This window comes from Culex pipiens, chromosome 2 (genome assembly GCF_016801865.2).
Source record: "Culex pipiens pallens isolate TS chromosome 2, TS_CPP_V2, whole genome shotgun sequence".
In the NCBI taxonomy this organism is placed as follows: domain Eukaryota; kingdom Metazoa; phylum Arthropoda; class Insecta; order Diptera; family Culicidae; genus Culex; species Culex pipiens.
In genome coordinates this window covers 116,449,207-116,454,650 of record NC_068938.1, presented here as the reverse complement: position 1 = coordinate 116,454,650, position 5,444 = coordinate 116,449,207, and the positions used below count along the sequence as shown (strand labels likewise).

At 40.2% G+C, this 5,444-nt stretch overlaps 1 long non-coding RNA gene across 1 annotated transcript; it reads right to left on the bottom strand.

Annotated features, from left to right (window-relative positions):
- Positions 1–254: 254 nt before the first annotated feature.
- LOC120430311 (uncharacterized) lies at positions 255–2,022 on the bottom strand. Its single transcript, XR_005607589.2, has 5 exons — positions 1,963–2,022; positions 1,822–1,868; positions 1,442–1,756; positions 857–1,083; positions 255–802 (listed from the first exon to the last, which is right to left on the bottom strand). It is a non-coding gene; the product is annotated as an uncharacterized LOC120430311 (long non-coding RNA).
- Between the last annotated feature and the right edge of the window lie 3,422 nt (positions 2,023–5,444).

The following is a 5,444-nucleotide window of genomic DNA, read 5'->3' as shown; positions in this document are numbered from 1 at the left end:
GATCTCTTCTAATCCCGTTTCACCCTGCATCATCGGTTTAATCCCGAAGGTTGTCCAGAAGTTGATGCCTACACAGAAAAAAAAAATCCGGTAAATTTACATCATTAATGATGTACCAAAAGTGCACGTCATTAATGATGCGAATTTACATCAAATTCATTGGAAATTTACGTTTCATCCAATGTAAATCAACAAGGGATTTTTTTTGGGAAATCGTGTAAATTTCCGATAAAAATAACGTAAATTTACCAAAAAGCAAAAATTTTTTTAGCTCCGCTGAATCTAGAAACCGATGTAAATTTCAAACGTTTTCGTAAATTGTTGCTTAGAAAGACATACTTTTGAAATTTTAGTTGATCAGGTTTGAAATATTTAAAATCTCAAAAACAGATCTGCTCAGCAAAGAAAGTGTTTGAAAATTACAACAGAAAACAGATTCAACGGAGCATTGAATTAGTATTTAAACATGATATGATTTAAATGATCAAACGGAATTCACAAAAGATTAATATTAAAGAATCGTTAGGACACATTTAAAGAAAAAAGATTACTGAAGCTTATGCTTTTCTCGTCCATAACAAAGTCTGACAGAAGGTGATTCTAGCAATACGGTTTTTTTAAACCTAAACGATCTTGAGCTCTACGTGGAGCAAGCAGTTTTGCAAGTGAGGGTTGATATAGGACACGTACAGTTCGTGCCCCAGGAGCACGCGTAACGCGTCGCTACGCACCACATCGGAAAACTTTTCCGGAAAGTCCTTGCTAATCTGCTTGACAAAGTTGAACACCAAATCGGGACACTCTGAAAGAAATAAGTTCATGTAAAATAATTCGAAGAATTCACTCTTGATCTTACCATCACAGCTATGTTGCACCTGCAGGTCGACGATCAGCACTCAGCAGCGGTATCAGGTGCCCTAGCGGTAGATGGCGTTCAGGCGGCGGAAAACGGTCTGGATCTTTTCAGAGTCCGCAGGAGCAGGTATTGAACAAAGGCAGACTGTTGGTGGTGATTATACATGCGAGGGCAACGCAAATGTTGTCCGGCCTCCGCCAAGCGAGGCCAATATTTTTACTATGTGCCTGGAAACAGAAAGTGTTAAAATTATATATCTGCTCAATTTGCAAGTAACTTGTTCAAGCACACGTTGCCGTTGAGGACTATCTTATCGTTGTTGCGATCCTACACGCACGACCGAAGATTCGTAGCTTGTCGGTCATGTTAGCAGTGAACACCTTTAGAAGCTGAAGCACTCGGACAGCATGCCGATGGCGAAGCAGTCCTGCGAAAAACGCGATCCTACACGCACGACCGAAGATTCGTAGCTTGTCGGTCATGTTAGCGGTGAACACCTTTAGAAGCTGAAGCACTCGGACAGCATGCCGATGGCGAAGCAGTCCTGCGAGTCAGTCGATTCGTCTCAACAGAATGGTCACTCACCTGTATGATCGATTTTGCTCCTCGTGCGAAATCACCCACGTGTGGGAATCACGTTACGCATGTTCGTGTCCATCAAATTGAGACTCGATGTGGTGTCAGCCAAGTGTTCCGTCGATGACGACTCTCGATAGGAAACAGAACGGGATAGGTTTCGTTTCATGAGCGGAGACTTCCGGCACGGTGCTCACATGGAGACATGTAGCGAAGTGATATCCAGAACGCCAGGTTGCAGGGCACAATCTTGGACTGCGTTTTTCAGGTGTTGCGCGGCATGTTAGCGGTGACGCTGGAGACCGCATCAGGTCGATTCACTTACTGTTAAATTTAAAGAAAATCATAAAGAATAACACATTTAAATAATAACGAACTCAGATGCATACGTGCAGGAAAATCCTTGGCAAATTAACTCGTCGTTTTCGAATAGCATCTGTAGTAACAAGGAAAAATAATTCAAACTTTTATTTATGTTAAACTAAACAACTAAAACTAAACAAATTTTCAAACTCTTGTCAAATCCTCACCAGGCCACCGAACTTCGTGTTCCGGAAATCTCCAAAACGCCGGTGCCGGGTCTTAATCTAACGTCATGATTCGAATTCCCGGACGCTTCGAAACCCGGACACTTCAACTTGTTTTATCAATTATTTGGATATAAGTTCGCATTATGAATGTCAAAACTGTGTTATTTGATGAATTCTAACATCAACTTTCATTTAAAGTTTGTTTAAACGCTGTAGTTAATGCCAAAAAAATTAAATAAAATAAAATTATAAGTTTACCAACAATGCGAAACATTTCAACGGAAATATTTCATAGGCGTCCGAAGCACCGGGAAGGCAAAGCAGAAATTTATGTTTTTGATTTCCTTAAATTCTAGCAAATTTTTATATAAACTATCGATTGTTTTGATGTTAACAGCTTATTTGAGACCTAAAGAATGCCATTCACTAACATTTCAGTCCAAATTTGTGCGATTCATAAGCAAAATCGAGTGTCCGGAATTCGAAGCAAAAGTGTCCGGATTTCGAATCAGCTTTTGACAGTGTCCGGGATTCGAAGCACAACAAGTCATTTTAATTTTCAAATTCTGATGAAAAATTGTTAGAAAAGACATATTTTACATGCATTCTCTTAAAACTGACTGTTTATACTAAATTCTGATGATATTTCTACATTTCCAACTTATTACATGATATTTTGCCAGCTATAACAAAAATAATATGGTACTAAGTGTCCGGATTTCGAATCATGACGTTACTCTGGACTATCTAGAACTGTTGATATCACTCCCACAAAATCATATTTTATTCACTCGCCAAAATCGCAGCAGGCGGCGCACTAAATAATGCGAAAGAAGAAGAAGAAAGGAATCAAAACAAAATGTGCACGCTGCAAGAGAAATGGTAGAATTGTGCACGGTCAATTAAATTTATCTGATTAGTTTTGAAAAGGACGTAAGAGCCATTGGTGAAAACCGCTGGGAAAAAAACGCCTTGAGTAAAGAGATATTCAATAACACCCACTTAACACCCAAAAAGCAAAAAAAAAAAGTTTATTTGACCTTTGGCGACCATATTCAAAAACAAGTATATATAAAATATTGGTCTTCGAGGAAACAAAACTTTTAAAAGTTTGTTTCAAAAAAGTTTTAAAACGTAACCAAAATATTAGCTACACATATGAGCAATCAAAATCAGAAAAAGTGAATGCTTTTCAGTAGACGAACCCTAAAATAGGTAAGTCTTGCTTTGAATATGAATATCTAGAGGTACTAGAATCATAGAATAGGTATAGGTAGAATTGCCACTCATTCATCTAACCGGGAGACAAAACAGTGCTGCCTAATTGAGATGGTGGCGAAACGGGGAACTAACCTACCCTGCGCATTCAAGATACAAGATGATCGTAGTTAGGTGGTCATTGAATATTATTTTTCAAATTTCTTGCAAATGTTTGCAAATGCAAAATTTAGCGTTCCGTAAGTTCCGGTGGTTCAAAATTGCAAGAGCTTTTTTTCTGTTTGCAAGAACTTACGAAGTTCTTTGGATCGGTCTTTCGCCAGCACACAAATTCAGCTACAGGAACGATTTTTTCGCCGGCACACACATTTGGCAACAGGAAAGCTTTTATGTTCTCCAACTGTCAAATTATTAGCTGTGGTGCGTTTCTGGGGAACGACCGAAAAGAACCGATGACAAAAAGGGGAAATGCCACGTGTTTAGGGATAGCCACCGAGCGGAGGTTTTCCCCAACGAAAACAAAAAATTTAAAAGCTTTTAGCTGTATATGCACTTCGGAAGGAACCGGTCAAGAAAAAAATCAAATGGGCAGCAGCGGCGGCGAGAGCAAGCCAGAAGGGGGAAGAAATGCTCCAAGAAATCGCTCCCTCTCCTTTGTTCTGCTGTTCGTAATGCTGTTTCTTGACCCCTTTCCTTCCGAACTCCCGATAAGCTCTTCCGGCTCTGAATCTCCGAAGCACTCAGCTTCCGCAATTAAAACAAATCAACTTTTATTTATTTTTTCAGTAAACAGCATTTAACATTCCAACGCCCAAGGCTCCAAAAAAGTTGGAACGGTAACTTCAACTCAATGGTTCTCGGGCATAACTCAACCAATCAAGATGATTCTTCTTTCCAGTGATTTGTTAGGATGTCTAGATGATTCTAGACCTTTGCAGAACTTAATTTGATCAAATCTGTAATTTTTGCGATCAAAAACATCGTTCCAACTTTTTTTTTTCACGTGTAAAAAAAATTCGCCGAAAATTCCGCGGAGGCAGTCGTTTAAAAAAAGTTGGAACGATGTTTTCGGTCGCAAAAATTACAGATTTGTTCAAATCAAGTTCTGCAAAATTTTAGGATCATCTAGACATTCTTACAAATCACTGGGAACAAGAATCGTCCCGATTGGTTGAGTTATGCCCGAGAACGGGCGTGTTGAAGTTACCGTTCCAACTTTTTTGGGAGGCTTGGGCGTCCGTGTAAGTTGGACATGCGTTGGGCGTTCCAGTGTTAAAGGACGTGCAGATGAATAATTCAAAGCATTTTTGATTTTGATTATTCGTAAATTGATTGAGAACCGATAAAAAAACCGCTTTGTTAACAACTGGCGCTAAGGACCTTTTGAAAAATAACCCGAGAAATGTCAAATCAAAACGCGCCCGCTATCTGTCACTGCAAATGACAGCGTGCCAAAAAATGCGCACCTCATTTAGTTTGCAGACTTTTTAGTTCCCCGTTTGGCCTGATGATGGCGCTGTCGGCAGTGTCGCCAAGCGATTATATAGGGCAAGCAACGAGTGGTAATTCTACCTATACCTATTCTATGCTAGAATGCATGTTGAATTCTAGTTCAACCTTTTTTCACTATTTTTTCTTCGAAGTGTAAGCTGTCAACAAACTTTTGCTTTTGATCTGTCATGGTTAAGATTAAGATTGCATTTTTTTTTAAATATTTCCTCCGCATAGTTTTAAACAGCGCTTTTTTAAAACAAGCCGAACTTTGAACAAGATGCTTCTCTCAAACCAAAGGCAAACTATAGAAAAAGGTAATTTTTAATACAATACTGATTGAAAAATGTGAGACGATCAGTTTCTTCGATGGTCAGATCCTGTTGTTTCTTCGATGGTCAGATCCTGTTCATATCCAGCAGCCAGAAGGAACTCGATGTAACGGAATCGTAACGCTGAGTTAGGATCAAAGAAAAATCAAGAGAGTGGGCATCACCAGCAGGAAAAACCGTTCCGGGCGCGGCTGCACCAGCGGTTCACGTAGATTGAGCGCGAGAGCTCTTCCGGCCGGTCAGCGCTAACAACCTGAAGGAATACGCCATTGATCCTGCGACCAGACGGGCTGCCCGACCGTGCTGTTTGAGATGAATTTTGCGTTACAACGGCCTCCAAAATGCATCCGGAAGTCGACCGGGTGACATCTCCTGTTACCAGCTCGAATGGCAAAACTGCGTTGAACCTACGACCAGACGGAGCTGCCCGACCGCAGACGG